At 43.2% G+C, this 26,988-nt stretch overlaps 1 protein-coding gene across 2 annotated transcripts in view; it reads right to left on the bottom strand.

The window, feature by feature from the left end:
* Lrrc8d (leucine rich repeat containing 8 VRAC subunit D) overlaps positions 1-26,730 on the bottom strand; it is a 114,068-nt gene extending 87,338 nt beyond the window's left edge. The window contains exon 1 of one of the 2 annotated variants that reach the window (XM_013143067.3): positions 26,596-26,730. The gene's annotated coding sequence lies outside the window, so the exon portion shown is untranslated. Of the gene's footprint in view, positions 1-316; positions 456-26,595 lie in introns of those variants that run through there. The other variant, XM_003479154.5, reaches the window with a different exon arrangement.
* Positions 26,731-26,988: the final 258 nt, after the last annotated feature.

Here is a 26,988-nt window from a genome sequence, read left to right as displayed (position 1 = left end):
ACCAACCTCAGTAGCAGAACAGTTACACGGACCACCCTCAGCCAGAGAGAGGAACAAAGAGCTGCTGCTCCAGGCAGCAGAACAGAGCAGAGAGGGTGGCGGGGCCAACTGGGGACTCCGGAGGACACGCGCAGCCAGGGCTTCCCGCCCATGCCCGACACACCTGGACGGCGCCCGAGCCCGGCGAGCCGCTGGGGGAGCCTGCAGGAGCAGGGCGGGTGGAGCCAGGACGCCCACAAGAGCGCCCGGCCGCCGGCTGGAAGCAGCCCGGGGCGCACGGCGCGGTCCCGCGTGCCCCCCCCCTTCCCGCGCGCACCTGGACCCGGCGGCCACCCTGCTCCCTCAGGGCGCTCTGGACTCGGCTTCGGACCGGCGGGCGGCGGGCTCCGGAGGCTGGGACCGCGGGCGGCGCGACTTCACTCCTCCATCCTGGGACCGGCAGCACGTTACAGACAGCCGTGCACTTCCTGTCTGAAAGCACAGGGGAGAGAAAGCAGCAGCGTCGGTCGGTGGGTCGGAGGGAGTGCGGCTGGCGGCAGGCGCGGCGCCGTCCGCAGAACCGGGGCACCGGCGACCCACGCGCTCGCCGCCCGCCTCGCCGGCCTCCCCTGCCGGACACCTCGCATCGCCGCGGCCGCGCTCAGCCCTTCCGCCCCGGCTCCCGCCGACAGGCACCTCCATCAGCCGGACCTCCCGGTGGGCGCCCCGCCAGGCGGCCTCCCCCTTTCCTCGTCCCCACTCCTACCCAGTCCTGCCCCTGCAGGGCAATCACCTCCGGGAAGGTGCCGAGACAAGACCCAGGCTTTTCAAGGGGCGAGGAGGCTGGATTTACGTAAATGTTTAAAGTTAAGAGTCACAACCCTCTATATCTACTACAGCCAAGCAGCAGCAGGAGCTTCAGGGTGGAAATCACTTGTCTCGTGCCTCACTGACTCAAAAGAGAAAACACGCACACTGCCGCCACAAACCGAGCTGTCACGAACTGGAGCCGGTGACGGAAATACAAAGTATTCTATGGGCCCCCTAGGGTTCCGTCCTCAGCAGCTCAGGGACACTCACATTTACCAAATTCCCTATCGTCTTTGCACCCATTCTTCTAGAACACGATTCTTTCTGTGCGTACAAGTGTGGGACTGCATTCATTTTGTTCAGTTCTGACTTCAGTGAACTTCACGGTAGTGTTTAAAAAAAGAAAGAAAAAGTAACAGATGATTGAAGCCTCTGTCGTATGCAGGCTTCGGTAGTTGTAAACTGGTATCTTTGCACCCAGAATCCACTAGATTACAGGCACTTGCAGGTCTGACAAACATCTCCTTTTATAATCAAGCTTTTGGCCTGAATAAACCATTCGTGTTTCCCAATTAAAAAAATAAAGAACATAATAATATAAAGAATAATTGTCCTAAACAGGATGCAGTGACACAAACCTATGATTCCAGGAGGCTGAGGCAGGAGGATTTTAAGTACAAATCTAACAAGATCCTGTCTAAAACTAAAACTTAGCAAGACCTGCCTAAATAATAATAATTTTTAAAAAGGGCTGTGGATGTTACAGGGACTGGGTTCAATCCTCAGTACTACCCCCCTTCTCTAACTTCTCAAAAAAAAAAAAACCTATTCTTTATAAAAGCTAAATTCTGGCTCAAATAGTAATTGGCCCTTATTAAGTTCCTACTCAGTGCTAGACAGCATCTCACTGTAATCTCCTCTTGGTCTTAACATGTTCCAATAGCTCTGTAAAAATCTTATTCCCATATTCCCAAATGAGGAAACAGGGTCAGGGAAGTTAAGTAACTGTCCTGATGTCTCAGCTAGAAAGTAGTCAAATGGACAGTATCTGGGCCATTTCCTTCATGCTCTAAGTTCCTAAAACAACAGTGAATTTTAGGGGAAAAGTCAAGTCTAGCAACCATGTAGGATTCATTTCTTCATCTCAGAATGATCCGACAATTCACAGGCTATCTGGCTGAACTGGCTGGCTTCTTCATCCACCTGACTCTATGATAACCAAAGCCAAGGACACAGCACTCTTTCCGTTACCTATTACCAGCTCTGCCAGCCTTTTCAAAATTACTTGTCGGCAGAAGTTCAAAAGGTCCTAGGACAGCTGTTCATAAGCCAAGGGACAAAGTCCGTCCAGTTCAGAATCTAATCAGCTGACTCACATGTGTTCTCTCAATTTACTTTTCTCGAATGTGTCCGTTTTAATAAGGCAAATGCTGTTTACAAAAACAGATGCATGGCCTTAACTTTTAGTAAGAAGGTTCACAATTTCTCATTTTCTGTTTTCTTCTAGTCAGATGTGGTAGGTGGCACGCACCTGTAATCTCAGCATTCAGGAGGCTAAGGCAGGAGGATGAAAAGTTTGAAGTCAGCCTGGGCTATATACAATACTGTTAGAGGAGTGCAAGGCCAGACTGGACTACTTAAATAGATCCTGAATCAAGAGGGGAAAATGATTTAAACATTTATTTCATGCTCACTAGGCAGTATTAGCCACTTGGTGTAGGCTGACAAACAGACCACAAAGTAAAAGGTGGTAATGGGGAGCCGGAGTAAGAGGAAATGCATCTCGCCTATGTTCCCCTTCATCCTACTAGGGCATCACAGACTAGAGTTGCAGGGCACACAGATGAACTTTAAGAGCACTGGCTCGCTGGTATGGAGAGGTGGGCAGAAAGGCTGCAAGAATGAATGAGAATTACTCCCATTCTTAAGCACTCACGTCCTAACAAGGGCTTCCTGAAATCTTTCTGATGGGTCTGAGCACCCTTCCAGGGCCTGCTCAGTCCACCTGCTTCCTTTTCTCAGTCCCTTGCTTTTCCTGCACCTGTCTTCACCCCTTTGACCCACACTTTTGATATCTCTTCACTGCTTCCCAAAGCACTGCTACTTCTTTCCCAGCAAGTATACACTGGCAGGGGGAGCACGAAGGAGGGCTTTTAGCTCATTTCTCACACTTTAAAAACCCTGTCAATAATTACCATGTTTTTAAGGACACATTTCTATTTCAAAATATCTCGTAGTATTCCTGCTTTCATTTCTGTTATTCATTATAACCCCAAGAGTCCAGAGGGACAATCTCTTAAGGAAAATAAAGTTCCTAAGGCAAAGGAAACACACTTTTTAGTTTCTGTCTTTTAGAACTTATTAAATTTACTTTTTAAAAAATTCCTTTAGTTCTGAAATTCAATGTCATTGATGTAAAAATAGCCAATAGTAAACTATTCTTGTTTTGCCATAATACTGTGCTGATAATTTTTATGACATACATGAAGTTTGTACGGTTTAACAGATAACAAAATACAGAAGTGCATCTACAGAGAGTAGAAGAACCATATTCACCTATGCCCTGTGTGCGTACCTGGACACCACACCTTCTCTGGAGTGAGGCCAACTTTAGTGTAAATGCAACCCCATTTCCCTCTGGGATCCCTATTAACTAAAACACTATAACTGAACACATACACAAACCCCTATAACTAAAACACATATAGAAATATGTATTATGGGGCTGAAAGTGTAGCTTAGCAGTAGTGTGTGCACACAAGGCTTTGGGTTCAGCCTCTAGTGATATACACTGTGCACAAATCCCACAGTTACAGTGTAGAAAATATCTCACAGTTTGTGCCATGTTTCCTAGCCCCTACAACCACAAAGCTTAAGCATCATATTGTTATAGGCAGCTGTATTATTACAGACAGCTAAACTAGATAGAATATTATAGACAGTCAGACAGGGCTGGTCCCTCAAAGGAGCCAGTGCAGAAGACCAGATATGTTGAAACTTTGCAGGAGACACTTCCCACTGTGAGCCAGATCTCAAGACAAAAGATTAAACAAATGTACCCACATCCTAAGAATAAATCTTAGGGATTGATATTGTAAAGAGATATTACCTTGATATGTTGATCACCTTGAGGAAGCCAGAAGAAGCCACTAATCCAACCTATTACAGCCAAAGGCCCTGTTTCCGTTGCTACACGACTTACTTCCCTGTTGGACCCTGATTTAATCAATCTTATCTGAGCAATTATACTCATAATCTTATTGGTTAACCCTTTCTCACCTCATACCCACCTTGCAAGTTCCCATTTTACCCACTTTGGACCTGCCCCACCTTGTGGTTTTGCTTTATAAAAATCCCTAGATAAAGCAGGGTCCTCGGCAACCCACTTGGGACCCCTTCTGTTTCTCTCTTGGACAGAAGCTTGCTTTCTCTCAGTAAATATATTCTGCTCTTAACCTCCGTTGTTCCCAAAATCCATTCTTTGATTTTAGAGAACACAAACTCATACTGGACATCTAGTAGGCTGGGAGTTCCTTTCCCCTATATAATTATTAATATTCCCCATGGTCCACTTATTCTTCAGCCTCTGTGTTTCATGGTGAAGTTGCTTCTTCCTCATCATTACTGAATAGGAAAATAATTTAAATCACAACTTTTATCAGGAAAAACAAAAGGTGGGTACAATTGAAGCCAAAGAAGTTGATCCTGGAAGAATGTGGGGGGTGTTTCTCGTAAAATCTCCACTCCCTAAGTACCAAAGTCCGCCATCCTTGGCAATGTTGTGAAAGGCTCCAAATTAGTTCCAGGCTAATAAACTTATCTCCAAAAACAAGGTTGCTTATTGTTTTCATCTTTAAAGAAAAGATCTTGAGCTGGGCATGGTGGTACACACATGTAACTCCAACACTATGGAGGGTGAGGCAGGAGGATTGTCATGAGTTTGAAGATGACCTGGAACTAGTGAGCTCAAGGCCAGCCTGAACTACATAGTGAGGCTGTCTCAAAAAACCAAAAAGGTCTTACTTTGGAGGTTAACAATGTTTGCCAAAAAGCCAGGTGTGGTGGTGTATGCTATAATCCCAGCACTCAGGAGGCAGAGACAGGTACACTAAAGCTGAGACAGGAGGATCGTTCAGAGAGTTCAAGATCAGCATAGGCTACAAAGTGAGCTCAAAGCTAGCCTGAACTGCACAGTGAGACCCTGTCTCAAAAAGGCAAAATAAATAAATAAATGTTTACCACAGGATTTCTCTATGTGAACATCAGGACTCCTGTGATTAGTACAGATGGATTTTTCAAGGAAGAAAATGAAAAAATGACTAGCTGTGTGGTTACCGAAGAGATGGCCTCTCTGCACTAGCAGGAACATTGGTTCCTGTCTCGGACTTTATTTCCACGGTGGGACACAGAACAGGAGTTTCTGGGAAGGAGGCCTCTGGCACCCAGGAGTACCTCCTGGCCTCTGCAAAACGTGGGCACTGCTTTCAAGGAAGCTTTTCCCAGAGCCAACAGGCTGGCCCGACTGGCATTTCCCCCACAGAGGGTGGAGAGCCAGAATGAGAGCCATCTCCCATGGCCAAGTATAGCAAGAGGCTGCAAATCAGTTTCATAAGACTCCTGCACACGGCCTCACTTAGGTTCTTCGTTAGCATGAAGCTTCCTGGTTTTGAGCAAGCTGAGGAGAAAGATACTATTTAAGAATGCCCATCAAAAGGAAAGAACAACTGGGACAGGAGAAAGGAAAAAAGAAAGAAGAGAAAAGAGCATATGTATTCATATATACATATATATATATATATATGTATGTATATATACGTGATAGATAACTATACTACTCGTCTCTGTTCATCAAAAAGAAGTTTGTGCTTTCATGTTTTGACTGATCATTTTTATGCCTATTATCTTGTAACAAGAACAATTACTTTGAAGATAACAATACATAATACATTAACTAGTGTCAAACACCTATCATTTTGTTTTGAAATTTGTATCATTGTTTTTATTCTTGTTTAAAAAACAACAACACTACCCAGTGACAGGATGTGCAAGACGCAGTCACACTGGGCTGCAGGCCTGCACTGGTGTCTCCCAGACTCAGAGCCTCAACATCTCCCACTTCCAGGCACACACCACAGACCTTGCACAGAATTACCACCTAATTCCATGGAACGAACTGCCACTCGCTCTGCCCCACCGAATTCTCAGAACTGCCTTCGCAGGGAGGGGCCGTTATCATTGCGTGACTGCTCCCAACCAGAGGCTCCCAGATGTTTTTTTTTTTTTTTAAGTGATTTTCTCAAAGCAGTGGGTAAGGAGCTAAAACTCGCCCTGGATCTGCTCTTCCTCCTTTTAATTGGAGAGAAATGAGTGGGTGCTTATTCTGTGCTACACAGCTTTCAGAAACCCTCACATTTGAAATACGGCTCGTGGAGTTCTCTCAGCTGCATCATGCCATCTCATCACACTGTCAAGGTTTAGTAAAATGTAAAGTACAAATTGTATTTTGCAATGAGCTGATTTAAAATTATAGTCATGTAAGAACATATAAATTGGGTTAAATATGCTCTTAGGCCCCAGCATTTTATAAGATAATTAAATAAGACAAATCCTCTGGACAAACTGTGATAGACAAAATCTTATTATAATTTTTCCAAGTTTCTCCTCTGGTTTTTTCAGTTAATATGTATGTAAAGTATACAAGTTGGCTAATGTACTGTACCTTGTAGGCGTAATATGAAAGAAAAAGCCGGGTGTGGTGGCATATGCCTGTAATCCCAGCATTACGGGAAGCTGAGGTAGGAGGATCACAAGTCCAAGCCCAGTCTGAGCAACTTAGCAAGACCCTGTCTGAACAAGACAGATATTTTTAAAAGTAGCGGGGAGGGCTGAGGTACCTCAATGCGAAGACCTTGGGTTAACCACAGCCAAAGAAGGAAAGAAAGAAAGAGTGAGTGAGAGAGTAAGGGAAGAAGAGAAGGGAGAAAGAGAGGGAGAGAGAAGGAAGGAAAAACATTTGGCTAAATATAAACACCCATACACAACTTAAAAGTGTTCAAAATGTTTGGGTTCAGACAGCTGGCAATGAGTTACTTACTGACTGGTGATTAGGGTACTACAGTGACCAAACACTGCCCTGTAGTACAGTTTTCTTTGGAAGGCATGTTTTGTCTGTTGATATTCTGTGGTGGATCTCTCTGGTTCCCTAAAGGATTGTTTTACTTTTCTTTGGGCATTCTTATTTTAAAAATAATGTATTTTAAAGACTGACAACTTAATTGGTCCAAACAAATCTAATAAATATAATGTTCACTAATATGAAAAAAAAATGACTTTTTAAGAGTCAGTATTTGGGAGGCTGAGACAGGAGGATTACCAGAGTTTGAGGCTGGCCTGGGATGCATAGTGAATCCATGGCCAGCCTAAACTGCACAGTGAGACCTTGTCTCAAACAAACAAATGAACAAGTAAAGACTAAGGAAGCCAGATATGGTAGTACACACCTGAAATCCCAACACTCTGGAAAGCAGAGGCAGAAAAATCACACGTTCGAGGCCAATTAACAGACTTAGTGAAACCGTCTCAAAAAAAATAAAAACAGGGGCTGGGGATATAGCTCAATGGCACAGCACCTGCATGGCAAGTATGAGGTTGTGAGTTCGATCCCCAGTGTCAAAAAATAGAATAAAACAAAATAAAATTTAAAAAGGCTGAGACATACAGCTTAGTGCAAAGATCTTGGGTCCAATCCCTAGTATTGCAAAGGAAGGGGAAAAAACAACAACAAAAAAATACAGCTAGGCGGGGCTGGGGATTTAGCTCAGCGGCATAAGCACCTGCCTTGCAAGCAGGCGGTCATGAGTTCGATCCCCAGTACCGATAAAAATGAAAAAGACAAAAAAAAAAAAAAAAAAAAACAGCTAGGAATGCGTATAAGCAACGTATGTGTGAATGCTTGAGGCTCTGGGTTCAATCCTTATGATACCCCACCACCACCACCACCATCTGGAAGCAGCAAAATGTAGAAGCTGTTCTCAGTTATCCACTGCAACAGCATTTAATACAAATAGTATGATTCATGAGTAAGGTTGCAAAAGTGGATCATGTAATTTTCATCCCCTTTCCCTTGCCTTATGGTAGAATAATATGAAAATGGCATGAAAATAAAAAGTGCCTAAAAAACCCACAAATTTTACTACTAAATTTTGAAAGTTATCCCACTTTTAAACTAACCCTAGCTCAGAACATATGAATCACTTTACATATATTAACTCATGTACTATTGGTAACAACCCTATGGGATTATCTTGCTGTTTTGGTCAGAAATACACACAAAAATCTTAAAATGATTTCCCAAAGTCACCATGTTAGTAAATCTCAGAATGCAGCCAGCCAGACTAACCAGACTCTTCTTTTAAACAAACATTTTAATAACCGATAGACACCTGGATTCGGTTTGCTTTCTCCAGTGTGAGGTTAATGAGGTACAGTGCCATGGATAATGGCAAAAGGAAAATAGTAGGATAGAAGTTCAAAGACTTTCCTTTTTGTAGCAAAAATTTAACCACTAGTCTCAGGGACAACAGAGCAAAAGCTCCTTGGGGGTAAAAAATGCAGAGCCTTACAGGGCGTGGTGGCCCACTCCTGTAAGCCCAGCACTTGGGAGGCTGAGGCAGGAGGATCATTTGCAAGTTCAAGACCAGCCTGGGCTACAAAGTGAGCCCAAAGCCAGCCTGAACTGCATAGCAGGATCCTGTCTCAAAAGACAAAAAAAAAAAAAAAAAAACTCAGAGCCTAGTATTTATTGCTGAATAAATATTAAAAGGAAGGATTCTAGCATGCAGGAGGCTGAGACAGGAGGATCACTGTGAAGTCAAGGACAGCATAGGCCATCCTAAACTATGTAGAAAGACTTTGTCTCAAAAAATAACAATCTCCCCTCAACCAAATAAACAAATAAAATAGACAGCCAAGATATTTGGGTAATGGAAACACCAGGAAGTTAAGCTGCTTCCTCACCTTGACCAGAATCCTAGATTTCAAGGCTCCAGGACTGCCTGGATTTGACAGGAGTAAATCAGTAAAGGAAGGGAATGCACAGAATCCCATATACTTTGATCTTGGTAAAGCAGTCGATATAGTATCTGTAAAACCAGGATAGCTAAGTCAGCTGAAACTTACGCAGCTATAAGAACCACTGGGTATATTTACTGTACTACTATGATGAAAAAAGCCACAAGGAATAAGTATTCAATCTGTATTTGAAAGTAACTTTGAAGCTATTCACACTGTTATAATCAAGTTTGCACATTACACTAATTTGTGAGGTCTGAAAAGGGCAAATGGGAGTGAACCAATGGACCTAGTTAAATCAACAAAGAAATGAAAAAAACAACAAATCCACCTGCAGTTTTGTGTTCCTTTTAATTTACAGGGAAGGGCTGAGGATGTCTAACAGGTAGTAACCACCTCTAGACCTGAACCGCCAAGAATGAACTAAGTAAGCAAAAGCAACCTGGATGTTTCAAATGCAGGACCAAACCAGGCACAGTAGCACAGATCTGTAGTCCCAGCCACGCTGGCAACATAGCAAGACCTTGTCCTAACACAAAGACATTTTAAGACCTAAGGTCTGAACTTCACAAAGTTATCATTTTACTGTGCTATACATCATAAGGAAAGTTCCACAGGAAAAATACTCCTTTCAACAAAAAGACATGGTTACAAAACCCAAAGCGGGGTGGGGAGAGAGGCTTCAAGGGCTACATTTTGGAGGTCAGAGAAAAAGTCAGTGATGTATGTCTAAGCTGGCCCCACTACAAGTATGCCGCACAGGCAGAGAAGGTCATGAGAATGGTTTGCAAACACACGAACAACACGGAAGGGGAAACGCTGAGAGCTCAAACTTGGACCAGCAGTATTTTTCTAAGCATAAATTATAATTTCTAATTTCTTTAATGTTGAGAAATAGTTTCTCCCTTGGTAGAACTGTTTATCTTCCCAGCAAAAAATTATACTTTAAAAGTTAGCAGTTGAGGGGCTGGGGATTTAGCTCAGCGGCATAAGCACCTGCCTTGCAAGCAGGCAGTCGTGAGTTCGATCCCTGGTACCAATAAAAAGGAAAAAGACAAAAAAAAAAAAAAAAAAAAGTTAGCAGTTGATGAAGAAGTCAAGACAGGGGAAGAAAAGAGGTCTGTAACATTTGGGGAAAGTGACCTATGCTCAAGCTGGGTCTCTGGAATTGAGCAGGCAGACATCACACAGCTCCTAAGAGACTGAAAAAATGAAGTAACAGTCCAGCAGCCAACACATAAGGAACAGATCTTTGCTGAACATGGACTCAACTATACTCTGGCAGGCTGGTTTATGCTAGAAGGGCATCTTTCCAGAAAATAAAACTGAAAGAAGGGTCACTGCGTAAGTAAGGCTTCCTAATATGTTTCCCTTTCAACTCTCAAATACAATTTGGATGATTTTATTTTTAAAAGTAGAGCCCGCAATATGTGAGAAATACAGGGAAGGAATAACTGTGAGGGGGATGGTGAACCTTTTAGAGACCAAGTGCCAAACTGTAACCCCCAAACCCATTATTTAGCACAAAGTGCCAAAACTGCAGTTAAATCTGAATATCTGATGCTTGGCTGCTGGGGCAACTGGTTCCCTACCACTGCCGTTGGGGATCTGTAGAGTTGTTGACAATAACAGCAACAGCTAACATTTGAGTGTTAACTATGTACCACAAACTCTTGTATGCATTTTACATAAATTATCTTCACAACTAAGCCTAGCAGGGAAATACCACTGTGTCTTTATTTTATAAAAAAAAGCTAACTTTCCCACATGTGGTGGATTGAAAACTGATGGTCAACTTAAACACCAGCTTCTGAATCAGTATGGTGCTGAACGTAGTTGGCCCACCTGAGGACTGTTACCAGCATAAAAAGGAGACTGAAGAGGAACAGTGGGTTGTTGGCTCTCCGTGTTGTTGTTTGGTGCTGTTGGTTCTCCTGTTGCCATAAGTTCTCCTGGAGGAGTTTGTGGAGCTTCTTCCCTGATATAAACTTGGCTGTTCCCATCAGGGGAGCTCAGGACCTTGTTGCGAATGGCTGCAGTTCACTTTGAAGAAGCTCTGGTCCTTATTTTGAGCATCTCTTCCTTGCTCTGGAGGGGAAGATGTGTGCTGTTCAATCTCTAGAAGTTTGGTTACGCTGGCTTCCTGATATGAACTGGGCTGTTCTCATCGTGGGAGGCGCTCAGAACCCTGTTGTCGATGATGGTTGTGGTATTTTTTAGGGAAGCTCTGGTTCTTTAAGCATCGCTTTCTGGCTCTAGTGCAAATCTCTCAGCCTACTGGCACAGATGCTTCGTCCCACTGGCACAGACTTTCTAGCTTCCACCTCTGACCCTTCGGCCTTCCCAGCGCAGATTCGAGAAATAGGCTTGCATGAGTCATTGTTGTGTACTCTAGGCCTCCAGTTGGACTTGTGGGAGACACTGTCATGGGCTCTAGGTCTTCAGCTGAACTCATGCAGGATATTGCTATAGGATCCAGGCCCTCAGCTGGATTCTCTAGGTCTTTAGTGCGTGGACAGATTTCCTGCACATTTTTGGATCTGACTCCTTGGATGACCATTATAAATAATACTATAAATTATATGTCCTGTATGTAATTATTCTGCTTGCAAACCCCTACCTACAACATGGTCCCATGGCTAGCAGCAACAGAGTAGGATTAAATCCCAGGCAGAAGACTCCAGTTCTCTTGCTGAGAGATTGTCAAGGCAGGCAGACTGCCAACGATGAATTATTACTATTTTTTTTTTTTTCTTTTTTGGTCCCTTTGCGACAGGGTTTCACTATGCAATTCAGGCTGGCCTTGAACTGCTTTGAAGACCAGGTTGGCCTTGAACTTGCATTGATCTTCCTGCCTTAGCCTCTAGAGTTCTGAAGTATATCCCACTTCTTAGAGTCATAGTACCTTCTTGATATGAATGTGGAAAATGGATGTGAAAAACTTCAAGTCAGTGACAAGTGACTATTGCTCTGAGACTATTCTTATTTATACAGAATTTTAAAAGTGAACCATAAACCCTAAATAGATCTGTCGCTAGGTTTGATGATTGGCCCCTCTCATGGTAACGACAAACTCAAAATTAGCCTCATGCCAGACTCCTCTCCTGGATGTCCTAATGGAACATCCTTTCCACACCAGGCTGCTACATGGAGTCACCTGCAGGCCTTCATGAATTTCCTAGGCTGCAGTGGCCCATGCCTGTAATCCTAGAACTCTGATAGGCTGAGGCAGGATGATCACAAGCTCAAGCCCAACTTGAGCAATTTAATAATTTAGTATTGGAGACGTCATTTAGTGTAAAGGCCCTGGGTTCTGTCCCTAGTACTGAGTAAATGAATGAATGAATTTCCCACGCTCTCGATCTAAAGCATCAGAGAGTAAGGAATCCGTACATTAAGAAACTCCCAGTGAGTAATAAAACCTAAAATGTGTAATTGTCATTGTACAAAAGAAAAGAAAAGAAAGTACTCTAAAGGTTATAACTGCATATATGTTTAAGTGTATAAGATAGATAACCATATTACTGAGTTTTTTTTTTGGATCATTGAACAAAACTGTTTGCATTCTCACTGTTTGAAAGTCCACTTTATATGCTTCAATTTTGTAACTTGAACAACTATTTCTAAGGTGAGAATATGTAATCTATTAATTAGTGATTTCTTACTGTTTATTTTTTAAATTTTATATTACTTGTACCCTTTTTCTGTTTTTTTCTTTTTCTCCTTAAATAAAAAAAAAGAAAAAAGAAACTCCCAGTGTTCTGCCCAGTGGGGAATATCGCTGCTGCAGACATTCAATTCCATTGCACCACCACAACTGCTAAAGTCAGAGATCGGAGCAAATCATTTCCCTTCTCAAAAACCCCCAAGGGGTGCCATTTTTTCAAAGGCAATCAAATGCAACCCAAATTCCTTAACAGGACACTAGGCCCTCTGAAATCTGTCCAAACTACTCTACTCCTCTGGCTCCCGTTCTTCCTGCATTCCAGTCGGTCACAGTATCATTTCCCAAATACATCACCTGCTTTTCTGCCTCCACTTGGCTGCCTCACACTTCCTTGGCTCCCTAACAATTTTCTATTGCTCATCATCTCTCATCCTCTGAGGCTCTGTGTCTTAGCTTTCCTGTCTTTGGGATACAATACCTGACACCCACACTTCAGTGGAAAGGTTTAATTTGACTCATAGTTTCAGAAGAAATTAATTAATGGTCCACTGGCTCCAGGGTAGGAACATCATGGTGGGAGAGCAGCCTGCCAAAGAAGCCTAGTTCATGGTTGTCGGTCAGGAAGCTGGGTAAGGGGACAGCACTAGTGAGAAAGGGGCCAGGGACCACATATAGTATCCAAAATCATGCCTCCATGTCCCACCCAGACACACCCAAGACCGATCTCCTAGAGTGACTCCCAAGTCAATCAACTGGCAGAATTAACATTGAATTAACCATGCTCAAATTATCTCTGATCTTTACAACCAAAAACTCTCCCTCCTGCAAGGTGTGGTGGTACATTCCTGTAATCCCAGCACCCAGGAGATTAAGGCAGGAGGATCACCACAAGCTTGAGGCCAGGCTGGGCTCCATAGAGTTCAAGGCCACCCTGAACTACACAGTGAGAACCTATGTCAAAACAAACAACAAAATAAACAAACAACAGCAAAATCAGTCTCTCCTTTCCCTGGGAAGAAGCCCAAAAAATTGAGCTGGAGCTAGAATACAGCATATGTTGCACAATGTGCTGAACTGTATCACTCTTTACATGTGGTTTCCCCTTCAAAGCAAGGGCATTATTTGCCCTTCTCCCGATACAATTTTTAAATTCTAATTGAATGTAATATATTTTCATTGAAATGTAATATAATTATAAACACCCTAATGGGTTCCTATGCTTCCAGTCAGTCATTCCCCAGGATAGCAGGGGCATTTCCTACCTTACATTGTCTTTCATCCTGTGGAGGAGAGAAACACTAAGGTTCAGAGCTCAGTTCTTCCAGTTACACACTACATGGTAACCTTGGACTGGTTATCTAAACACACTCCGTCTCACTTCTATAATCTTAAAATGGGACACTAATAACCACACCTTCACAGCTGAGGTACAAATAAAATGGAAAATGGCCCACTGGGAACTCCTGAAAACGCACCAACAAGAGAACCGTGGTCATTAACTTTGGTTTCCCACCCTACTGAGCACACTGCAGACACGGAAAATGCTCAAAAAGCACTAGATTTTTCTCAAAAAAAAAAAGGAAGCATTTGTTTGTTTTCAAAGTAATGAACAGCAACTTCTGAAAGTCCTTCCTCCTTAATTTTGTCCTGTTATGAAGGGCATTTTGTAATATTTCTATTGAGAAGCCATCTTTTCACTTTCCTTTTTTTCTTTCAAAAATCAATGTACAAAAACTCTAAGGAAAAAGCCCTGTCAGTGTCCCTCCTACTCCAGCATTGCTTTTTTGCTTTGAACTACAGTAACTGCCTGCAGCCACAGTGTCAGTGTCCCTGCCCAGAGAATTGCCTGTTTCACCCTTACAACAAATAGCACTTTGTCCGCAGATTGGAGGCCAGCCCAGTGTAGGAGGGGAAGAAACCAAGGAGAAGGAGTTTGGGCAAGAAATGGAGTCGACACCCACACTATGGTTTACCCACAACACAGGTAAGATGACTGGAAAGCCCACTCACCCACCTTCCCACCCACTGATGGAAAACATACTGCAAGGCTCGCAGAGGCCCACTGCCTAAAACTGTGGGCTTCGTTAATAAAACACGCTCACCTATCCTCACCAAGCCAAGTGCATTACCATGATTACCCACCACGTGCCATTTATAGAAGAAGAAACCAAAGCCTTGACAAAGCCAAGGTCACACATCAGAACCAAAATTCAGTTCTCTAAATTCCAAATCCCAGATCTTCCTCACAGCCCTCTATCAACTGTAAATGGCAATTTAAAAAACGCTCTTGGGAGTTTACCAGACACCTCATAAAAGTAAAGGTGAAACAAGACAGGTTTTGTGCTCTTGAAAACAATTCTGGTGCCAAGGATGGGGGCTGTCACAGCAATGAGGTTTCAACTGCAGCCCTTACCATGTCAGCCCAGCATCTCACTCAGCACAGTGTTCCAGGAAGGCCCTTAAATTAGCTCTCTCTTCCTAGGTGGAAACTGTCTCCATCTGCTCACTGGCTTGGGGAGGACGCATTAGGGAAGGGGTACGAATCTGTTTTGTTTTGTTTTTTTCAATCAAACTCTGATTCTAAAAACTGATGTAAAACTGGGTGTGGGGGCACACACCTATAATCCCAGAACTCTAGCAGGTTGAGGCAGGAGCAATGTATCAGAACCCTGTTTTGAAAAATGTTAAAAGGGCTAGGGAATGTAGCTCAGTGTGAAAAGCAGAGGAAATTTGTGATTGTTGTTATGATAGACTAAAAAGACCAAATAATACAGATACTAAACCTTCCATTGCTGGGGTTCAAACCATTACTTTCTGCCACTCAGCAATTATTCAATATGGGTCCTTGAATCACTCAGCCGTTTATGGTGACTGGGATGAACAGCCAGACTGGAGAGGCAGACTTGGTTTCCTCTGCTCAAAACAGGGTTACTGTTAGGAGTAAAAGAACAAATGCATATGTAAAGCACTCCAAACCACACCTAGCACACAGGGAATACTTCCTAAGCATTTCCTATTATTGCTTCCAGATTAGTCACCTGGTAGGAGTGGACTCTTTTTTTAAAGTACACTTTATAAGAAAGTTAAAGAAGACTTCTTGTACAACTTGTTGATCCACAATGCCCCAAACTAGTGCAAAGATTATAAGATTCACTTCCCGATAGGATCTTCCAGGATTTCCATCTGTGGACTAAAGTCCCTGGAAGGCCAAGTTGTGGAATTTGAAGAATTTTCCTTCTTTCCAACAACAGTGCAGGAAAACCTGCACTGTTCTCTCAGTACTGCAAGTCAATTTCTAAGAGAAAATAATAAAGATTCTTATTGTAATAAACTAACATAGGTGCAAACTTCAAAATGCACTTATTCTAAAAGCAATCACAGTGTTAGAAATCTAAAGCCACACAAGTTGAAAAGACATCATTCAGCTCATACCACGAAGTCAGTCCCAGATACTGGAATAAAATCTGATGATGTATCAAAGATTTCTATTCCTCCAAAATTCTGAAATTCCAGAAATAAATGCAATAGGTATCTGGGATGATTGAGAGAATAAAAGATTTTTATTCTCAGGCTGGGAGTCTATACTTGGCTACTAGATACAACTGTTAAATGACTTCACCACACTCTTCTCTTTGGAAGAAGGCATATATACAATAAATTATACTTCAACCACATTAGGATATTCCAAGAGCAGAAAAAACTACCAGAATGGCCTGCTCCAATACAGGTATGAGATTGTATCCTGAACAGGGATACTCACCAAATGGGGGGAACAGGTAAAAGACATCAGATATTGTTCTCCAAGCAGGGTGCCCAAAAGGGCAAAAGAGGCCCCATTGTCACTACGGCCTAGGGTAGGGAAAGGGAGGCCAGGTCCAAATCCACCTTTCCCTGAAAACTGCTTGCTGTACACATCCTCTCAGAAAGTGTAATGACAGTGCTGGGGAGCAGGGAGGATGGAGTGTACTCTTAACACAGTGCACTTTTCACAGAGCAAATATTTCCAGCTTTCCTGGTTTACTTTTGGCTCTAGGCAGTCCTCTGGACCCCTTTTCTTTTCCTCATTCCATATGCTCCTTTCTGACCCAAATCCTTGCCTTTTCCAGATCCTGCTCCATTTCTAAATGCTCATCACGCCGGTCATGGGGGCACATGCCTGTAATCCCAGCAACTTCCGAGGCTGTGGCAGAGGAATTCCAAGTTCTCAAAATAAAAACTATAAATACATACATACATATTCTTTGAGTCTGTTTTCTTATTCTTCCTTGCCTATTTACCCTCCAAAATGATTTGAAACAAATGATAGAAACAAATCTTCATCCCCTACCTTCTGGGAGCTGATCTCTACTCAACTGCAAGTGGCTCTTGTCATACTGCCTCTGGACTCATCTGTCTCTGAAACTCATACTGTGCAGATTTCTCCTGAGCTTCAGGCAGGACAGCTCCTTTTCAAATACATCCACTACACAGTATCCCAAACTTAAAGGTTAAAAACCATCATCATTTCAAGTGCTGGCGTTTTATTCTGCTCTCTGTGTGTACGAGGAGGACACAAAAAGGACACAATCAAGTATTCATTTGATTCTATTCAAATTGACTTTTTAAAGTACATTGTGCTTTCATTCAAATGCTACACTTCCATTTACCTGATCACTTACAGAGCTATCTATCTCTACAGGCGTAAGCAATAGGCTGTATCTAGCCCACAAAGCTGTTTTGTTTAATCTACAGGAAGTCTTTATTTTAAATGCTGAACTAGCCAACAGCAAAACATCTGATCTGGCCCTCTTCTCACAGGGCAATTATCAATTGCTAAACAGACTCACTAGAATGAGCCTCCATTTTCTAGTTTAGCTCAGAACTCCCTGTTTATCCTCCTATCCTGATGTTAAGCACTAGATGCCACAAATTACCTCATATGACTCCCACTTCAGGTATTGTTTGATATATGACTGAGATAGATGTAATTATACAGTTTCTGCTTGGTATAAAATCCGCCAGGCTCAGCTGGGTACATGGCACAAACCTGTAACCCCATCACTTGGGGAGGCTGAAGTAGGAGTACCCCAAATTTGAGCCTAGCTTGGGCAATTCAGCAAGAGTCTATCTCAAAACAAAATGGGCTGGAGATTTAGCTCAGTGTGAAAATTCTGACCACCACCACCAATAAAAGAAAAAAAAAAGAATCTGCCAGGTGGTAAGCCAGGGTGTGGCTTGGCTCAGTGGCACAGGGCTTGCGTAGCATGCATAAAGCCTGAAGTTAAAAGTTTTAGCACAGCAAAGAAAGAAAAATAAATAAATAAATTTTATTAACTGGAGAATTTGCCACATAACAACTTCTAGGGAAAATAATTTAGAACCAGGAAGAGAATGTTTTATAGTAAAAAAAATTTCAAAGAACTAACGAGGGATCCCAGGTACCCTCCCCCCAAAATTAAAGAAGTATCTTCCCCCTTTTTGGTGTATATAAAAAGGGGGGTATAGCTGTACAAGAGGTATACTGCAGCCTACTTCTCAATCTGTACTTTAGTAGACTATTAACATGAAAAATATTCAGAGTAGAAATTTTTAAAAATATGTTCACTGAAATTATCTTTGTATAAAAATGCATAAATAAAATATTCTGAATATGCTATAGATACATAGGTATTCTTTTCTTTTTTTGCTTTGGGGGCATAGGACATGACTTTTTATAGTACACATTTGTTATAGCATTTATTCAACTTAGATACAACTCTTAACAAAGAGCTATTTGTTTACAAATACGTAACATAGGTAATTACAATATAGGTAAGTGCAACAGCTGTTGTAGGGTCCAATCTGTGTATTATTGTGCCCTTCTATCAATATTGCTGATAAAATAAAAGCAGGCTGGAGAAACACCAATCTCAACTCTAAGATAAACATTCATTCTCTTGGGACTCCAGGATGGTATCTTCTAAAACCGCTGTGGGCTGAGAACCATGGGGCCACTCCAGCCATACTCCTCAATAAAAAGCAGCTGGAAGAGTCACGTAGTTCCTGCAAATCTTGGAATCCGATTCGCTTTTCACAGAACAGAAATATTAACAAGTATTATAAAATGAGTACGTAGAGGGGGGAAAAAAGAAAGTATAGTAGGTATGAGACAGGACTTTAAAATAAGCGTAGTTTCATTTTTTATCTCTATGATGTTTTTTCAAATTATATAACCTTTCCAGCCTAATTTTTCATCTGTAAAGTGGGTTGTAAGTCTGCCTTCCACTTAGGATTGCTTTGAAAATTAAATGAAAACACGTATACATTCCAGAGCAGAGGAGTGGGTAATTAATAAATGTTTAATAAATAGTAGCAGTTATTATTAATAACTGGGTATTTCGTAAGTTGTCCAACTATTTCTTCATCTGCTAATTTTTAAAACTGTTATATCCAAGAATACACCAATTTTATAAGTGCATTCAGTAAAGTGCCACTGTAAACATTATGAAGGTCATTTTTCTAAGAATTTCATGTTTCCAGTATTTGTTAGAAACTGGTTGGGAACAATCAGTAAAGACAGCTTTGATTAATAGCATTTCCTCCCCCTCTGATGGCTCTGTCCTGTCTCCATAGTGCAATTGAGACAGGCTGCCAATATTTTTCAGAAGTGTCTTACACATTCATTCTTTCTCCCTGTTCTCTAGAACTCACTGCAGTTCTGCCTATCTCCTGATGCTAAGATTCAGCAATGGATTTATGTGTTGCTGGGGAAAAGAAACCTTCTCTGGCAACATTCCTAACTATTACCAGCAAACCGAGCAGAAAAAATAAGTCTTTTAAGAAAAGAAATTCTCTTAACAGAATTTAACACCACATTTGTGTGCCTTTCCCAATAGCAGGTGTCAAGGGGAGGATTTAACATCAGAACACTGGTAATTCTGACACTTTATTTCACAGGCCAGTAAAATTTCAAAGAGAAAGACTTTCATAAAATTGTCAGGTTAAAACCTGAAAACAAGAAATGACACCAAGAAACACACTGTTACCATTCTTTCATAAAAGAAAAACAAAAAACCTCCAAGTAGAAAGCAAAACTCAAGATTTAAAAAGACCCTTGAAAATAAATAAACCTAGCACTAAAATCAAATGTGAAAAGCTTGCTGTATTATACTTATTCATCTCAGTTTTCCACAGGCTGCGGAAACTGTCATCATGGATCAACTGTGGACAAAAATGCCCAAGGATGCACTGTGAGAGTTGCCACCACGTCCAAGAAGCACTACCTCATGAGGCACCAAGGGCCACATGCTCGGCCATTTGCTTGCTTGGTCATCACCTTCTAGGGCAGTGATGGCGAACCTTTTTAGAGAGTTCAGTGATACAAATACCCCACTGTGGTACACGTGCTATAGGTCTGACACCACTATTCTATAGTCTGATGTCTCCTCCAACTGCTTTATCTTAGTAACCCATTGCAGGTTTGTCTCCCACAAATGGTTCAATACCTTTTCAAAGGTGTCTTGTGGTTCTCAGTCTTGGATGGACATCAGAGTCACTTGGGGTCAGACAGGAGTTTTTTTCAAAATTAAACTCTGCCTGGAGGATCACTGGGAGCTCAGGCCAGACTAAGCTACAGTCAGTTTAAGGCCAGCATGAGCTACACAGTGAAACTGTGTCAAAAACAAACAAAATGAAACTGCCTCTGAGATTCTGATTCAGAGGCGTGCAGAGGGATCTGAACATATTTTAAAAATATTCCCCAGTCCGTTGGTTAAGCAGTAGTACTGTATTTCTTTACATTCATCCTCAACTCCTATCTTAAAAAGCTTTAAGTAAACTACTCGCATTTCATTGGCAATTAAAATTTATGGAGGGTCTGCTGTGTGCATGCATCTAGAAAAATCAGTGGAGAACACGACAGATGTGTTCCTGCCTTCATCACACTGACAAGAGTACAGGAGCAGGAACACAAGAGGCAGACGAGTGGAACACCACATTCAGGTGGAATCAATCCTGGAAGGAAGTGAACGAACAGAGTACATTCCTACCCTAGGCATCTCAGGGGCTTCAAAAATTCAGCCTCTGGGTCAACACCTTCCAGACACTGGGGAAATGTTAATATTTTTATCAGAAAAAAGGAAGGACAGAGATCTTGTTCTCATGGAGCTTACACTGTAGTAATAGCATCCAAATATTAGCATCTTTCCTACAGTATCCATGACTTTGAACAGAATTTAGTGAAAACAATGAAGACATTTTCTAATTTTGCCAAATCTTTTTGATGACCCTTAGCATTTCCTGTCCTATTTATCCAAAACCAGTAAATTGAACAACATAGTGAAAGTATTCCGCAGAGCCCTTCCTTGGATTTTCCCAACAAAATACCATCCTACAGTAGCTCCTATAGTAGCCTCTTAATACTTGACTTTATGTTTTCCCACAAAGAAACTCACCTATAATCTTCCGATGACTAATACATCCTAGTGTGGTTTCCTTGGAGCAAATCCCCACTGGCTAGATGTTTCATAATCCAGAAGAGCTTATAGTCATCTGTAAACCTAGAAATTCCACTGTGTGCTCCTCCTTTTGGTTCAATTATGTAAATAAGACCAGAGGGACTTCACTGTTTACACACCTCCAAACAGAGGAGAAATCTTTATCCTTAGGATTCGTGTTCTTTTAGACCGACAGACTGTAATGCTCTCTCTCCATAATTATGTGTGTAATTTCACATTATCTGTGTCTGAATGTTCTCATCCATATGATTCAACAGTTCATCTGTTCTGGCTTTAATATTCTCGATTTCTTTTTAAAATAATACAATATTCTTTGTTCCAAGGTGACTTCAATTCTGATGTAGGCTTTGAAAATGTAGAACAGAGGGGCTGGGGATGTAGCTCACCGGCATAAGCACCTGTCTTGTAAGCAGGCAGTTGTGAGTTCGATCCCCAGTACCGATACAAAGAAAGAAAAAAGAAAATGTAGAACAGTATGTAAGGGTTTTCAACTATTTTCTCGCTCAAAAAACCTCACAGAACAGCACTTCTTCTGATAAGAGTATCCTTCATCTCCAAACGATATAAACAATTTTTCCACATAGCCCAGTACAGAAAAAGACACAGGAGATTGTACATACTCAACAGCAGGGGAACCGGCAGGCACAATGCACATTCATAACAAAGACGCTGTACACACTGGCTATGAGATTTGGTATTGTGCTTTGGCATTCCTTCAATACTGTGCAATGGCTACCACAAACCAAGGAGTTTATTTTAAACCAACAGATCTCGAACATCAGAAAAGCCTGCCATTAATCACCTAGGATTTATGACCTTCCTGCTTCAAAAGACACTTAGGAATGATCATGCCAAATATCTTCTCAGTGAAGATGTATAAAATTTGCAGTCAATCTGAAATTATACCTATGATGGGTGAAAGCCCAGCTCTGAGAAAAAGAATTGTTTCTTAGCCTCGATCCTCTTTCCCTCCCTCAGTGTAGAGCCATCACTAAGTTATTCTGATATACTAGTAAAAAGAAAAGAAAACGAAGTTCAGCCGGAGAGGGAAATGAATCCATCTGTGGTTTTGCCAGTTATCTTGTCTACTGTCTCAAATCTGAAGAGCAACTTAGATTTGGCAAGCTTCAGATTTACATAAAATATTAAAAACACTCTTCCAGATGTCTAAACAGAATTATGAGGATCCCAAAGGGGCAAATACAGATTTCAGAAGCTTGCAACAGGCTCAAACAATTTCAAAATGGCACCTCAGGTGAGAGCTAAGTGCAATATGGCTTGGGCCTGAACACAGATTCCTCAGAAACCCCAAACTAAAGAGCTAGTCAACCTCTGAGACTTCCCTTCATCTCTCAGCAGCCCCAGAACCCACACAAGACCACTTGTGCCCTAAATTACTGGGTTTCACATACTACTAATTAAATGATTGTGAAGCAAAAATCATCCTTGCTCCCCTCTGATAGGATTACAAAGCAGAAAAAGTCTCAGTTGTGTGCATGCCACTAATCCCAGCACTCTGGGAGGCTGAGGCTGCAGGACTGCAGTTTTACCTATGCAATTTATCCAGATCCTGTCTCAAAATTAAAAAGAAAAGGAAAAGAAAGAAAAGAAGGAAAAATAGGTGGGAATGTAGCTTAGTGCAAAGGCCCCAAGTTCTAATCTCCCGAATCACCAAAAACAATCAAAAGGAACAACAAAAAAACTTCAAGTCAACTTTTTTTGCCCAATGAATATAGGATGAAACAGCTCATACAAGAAATGTCAGGGAGTCTGAACTCTATAATCTACTCTTGAATCTGCAGTAGGTGTCACTTGAAAAATAAAAAGGCAACTGTTAAGTTTAAGCTGCAGTAAGTGTGCATTTGTCTAGATTTCAGCAAACAACTATGCTGCTGTACACTTTGTTAGGTAGTCATGTCTCATGTACCATATCCAGTTCCTGATTCTCCAAAGAACACGTAGAAAACAGGTTCCATGAAAGACTGGGGCTACTTAACATGAGATAAGTTACTTGGGATGAGGTGTGGAGCTCATTCCGTCTTTAGATGGTTGGACAGGCTCTCCTATGGCAGTGGGCAACTCAAGATGAACAAAATCAATGGAACGAAGTTGCCAATAGGCAGGCTTCCACTCAAATAATAGCACTACACAAAGTCCAAGGACTTAATGGAACATCTTCACAGCAGAGCCCTACCAAGTTAAGAATTTACTAAACAGATTAGGCTTCTCTAAAATTCTAATTCTGATTCCATGACTCCCCATTTAACCCAGTATCATACTGTGCTGCCAGTCTATCTGCCACAACCTCTCTCAAAACTGCCCCCTTCTTCCAGATACAATTTGTACAGCACACCTCTCCTAGATTGGCTCCCTACCCCCAACACTACTCCTCCTCACAGGTCAAGAACTACTTCCTTGAGTCCATACAGAGATGCAACTTCCCTTCTCAGAATGTCACAGTGACATTCACATTCATGTTCAAGGCAGTTTCTCAACCTCTGCACTGTTGATGTCCTGGACAGGAATATTCTTTAGGGTGGGAGGCTGCCCCTATAGTGAAAGAATTTAAACAGCATCCTTGGCATCTACCCACTAGAAGTCAATAACACCTGTCCCTAACTATTATAACCAAAACCTCTCCAGATATCTGCCAAATGTCTCACTGGGAGCCAAAACTATCAGGAAGTCACTGACTGGTCTTAAGGAAAATGACTAACGTCACTAACTGGTAGGTAAGTTTTCCTCTTAGTCAGACTTGCTACTCTAGTCAGGTGAATGTATTGATTGCTTTTACCCTACAACACATCTTAAACTGTCCCTTAATATGTGCTCCTTTGAGGCAACCACATCCCTAACCACTCTCAAAAGTCAGCTTAGATCTGTGCCCCTCCCTATACATTTTCATCTGACTCCAAACACCCTGCACTCCAGAACAACTGAAGTTGTTGGTGTCCTCCTGCTTTCATCTTATCTGTTCTTTGTGATTACAAGGATCCTTTCCTTCCTTGTTAAAGTCCACAACACACATCCCAGTCCCCTGCTCATTGCTGATCCTCAATGAATATTAACTGGTAGTTTTTTTTTTTTTTCCTTAAGAATGTCAAACATCAGCTCCAGTTAAACAGAAGTGAAATCTCTTACAAACTTCATTTCAAGAAAACATGTGTGTCTGGGTATAGTGGTGTGCGCCTGTTGTCCCAATACTTGGAAGCCTGAGGAGAGAGGATCACTGGAAGTTCAAGGCCAGCCTGAGCTACATAATGCGTCAAAACCAGCCTGAACTACACTGTGAGACTGTGTCTCCAAAAAAAAAAAAAAAAAACAGAAAAAGAAAAAAGAAAAAAACACATGATCCTGAATAAATTTTTACAAAATTTACCTACACTGCTTGAAATAAATTCAAGTCTGGTTTCCAAAAACAGAGCTACCAAAACAATTTAACTATTTGGATATGACAAAGACACCAGAGTCTTCTAAAAATAAATTTTTAACATCTCTAGATAACATAAAACTTAAGAGGGAGGCATTTTGGAGAGGGTACTGGAAATCAAACTCAGCACCTCACCCTGTGCCACTAAGATATATCCCTAGCCTTAAGGAGCGGGAAAGCACACATTTTCCCCAGTTTTTTTTTTTTTTTTTAATGCTGAAAAAAATAGCAAGGAAGAGATATGAACATGGCTCAATACTCTGTTGCATCATACTTTGTATGGCAGTAGAGAAAGGCGGGGCGGGGGACGGGTCATCTGGGGACACTTTCCTCTCCTAATCAGCTCAATTTTAATAAGCAAACCACACCCTCAATAAAAACGAGACAAATCTAAGATTAAAATGCTCAAATATATAACTAAACCATGCCGATTCAAGGTAGATTACCTAAACATTTTACACAGGACTCCCCAAGTAACATGCAGAAGCCAAATCAACTTTCCAAATCCAAATCAACTTTCCATTCCAAATCAACTTTCCCAGATCCTTATTTTTATCATCTAAATTTAATGTTCTTACTTATCTCACACTTGGATTTTAACAGTGTTTCGGTCAATCAGTGTCAAGACCGAAGCCAGAAATCCAACCCTGTCCTAGAGGAGGTGCTTGGCGGGTATACACGAGTTGTAAAAATAAAAGCCAACTGAGCACTCCATTTACCGTTATGGTGCCGGATTTGTCCCACAGTCTGCAAGATCTGAGGCCCAAGAAGGTTTGGGGAGAAAAGGTCTCAGTTACTGTCATTCTTGTCCCTTAGTTGTGCACAAGTAAACAGTGCTCACCATTACTATAGATGGGAATTCCCTGCCTGTCCAGGTTCTTTCAATGTCAGATCATGATATAAGTGCTCAATAAATGCTGCCTGAACGGAATTTTATTTTTAAAGCTGCCAAGAAAAGTTTCCAGAAGTTAGCTTTTTACTTCCATGTTTCTCTCAAAATATGTACTCAGAACTTTCTTGCCTAATAAATATTTTCCAACATCAAGGCTGAGGAAATGTGAGAAACAACAGGAGCCAAGAATGAACCTGAATGACTCAAGCTGAGCCCCCAGGACCTGGGGCTCAGAAGTACCTGCTCCCCATCTCTGCCTACCTCGGGACGTGCTCCCTTCTCTCCGCGCTGCCTTTCTCCTTCCCGCAATCCTACCTCCCGCTTTCGGCCACACACCCCAACTGCTGTGCCCTCACTCCCCGTGTCTTCTATCCAGCAGGGACCTACCTCACCTCCCCTCGACCCGGAGCAATTCTTCTTCACTGCAAATGGCTTTTAAAAATAAAAAATAAAAATAAAAACGCCTTAAAATCTCATCTCTTTAACGGCTAGGGATACCCCAACTAAAGGGGACAGAAAGAAGCAAGCCTCCCCATCAACCCTCGAGTAAGCAGCGGTGATGGTTTTCCGGGCAAGCACCCTAATTTTCCTGTTTTCCAAGCCTTGGGACAAGATTCAAGCAGAAGTCCCGCTCCCAAGAGTCCACGCTTCCAAACAAGCTAGAAGCGGATTATACCGGTACCCGACCCGGAGACGGGCAGCGGCGCTGGGTGCACCTGCGGCCCCAGCTCCCTCCCCCGGCGCGGGGGGCGGGGCGCGGCTCTCAGCTCCCCGCCCAGCTCTCGGGCTCCCGGCGCGCGCCCCCCGCGCGGGACGCAGGCGCCGAGGAGGCGTCGCTGGAGAAGTTCAAGGGCTCACCTTGCGGGCACGTCGCCAACAAGGCTAGACTTGGGGCGCCCGCCCCCGCGGGAGCGCGGCGCGACAACAGCCTTCCCCGCCCCTCTGATGGGGCGGAAGGCGGCGGAGCTGGGAGCGCGCGCGGCGAGAGCCGGAGCCGGGCGGTGTCGGTGCCCGCCCCTCGCAGGGCCACGCCGCGCGGGTGGCAGAAAGCGGAACGATCTCCAGGCCGGCTCGCTGCCCTCTGCCCCAGACCTCCCTCCGCACTCTCTCCTCCCTCCCGTCCCGGAACGAGTTCCCAGCCTCAGCTACAGCCGCAGCCACCGCTCCGGCCGCGGGGCCGCGCACACCCGGGATGGCGCGCCTGGCTCCACCTGCGCCTCGCCCTCCCTCGCAGCCCACGGTCCCGGCCCGGCCCGAGGAGTCGCGCACCGACCTTGGGGCAGCTCGGCCGCCTAGCCACGGCTTAGGCGGAGGCGGGAGGCGGCGGCATCACCTGCGGCGGGCGGCGGCTGCAGCACCGGAACGCGCCCGGGCGGCGGGGATGCGCGGCGCCCTGGACCCTGCTCCCGCGGCCCCGCCCGCGGCGGCCACCTCGAAGCGCGGCGGAGGAGCCGGGGCACCACGGGCGGCGGCAGCGGCGGCGACGAGAGCAGCAGCACATGACTCTGTAACGAGGGGAATTAGACAAAGCGTAACATGGACTCCGGGCCCGTGCAGGCGCTGCAGCTCCGGGACCAACCGCAGCCTGCGAGCGCTGCGACTGGCCCGGCTGCAGCCAATGGGGCGGGCCTGGGCCTCCATGTGATTGCGAGCGCTTTCCCCCGCT

This window comes from Cavia porcellus, unplaced genomic scaffold, assembly GCF_034190915.1.
Source record: "Cavia porcellus strain 051 isolate PalLab524CR breed Dunkin Hartley unplaced genomic scaffold, mCavPor4.1 scaffold_1, whole genome shotgun sequence".
Taxonomy (NCBI): domain Eukaryota; kingdom Metazoa; phylum Chordata; class Mammalia; order Rodentia; family Caviidae; genus Cavia; species Cavia porcellus.
The sequence above is the reverse complement of the archived record's forward strand: the minus strand, read 5'-3'. Positions and strand labels throughout refer to the sequence as shown.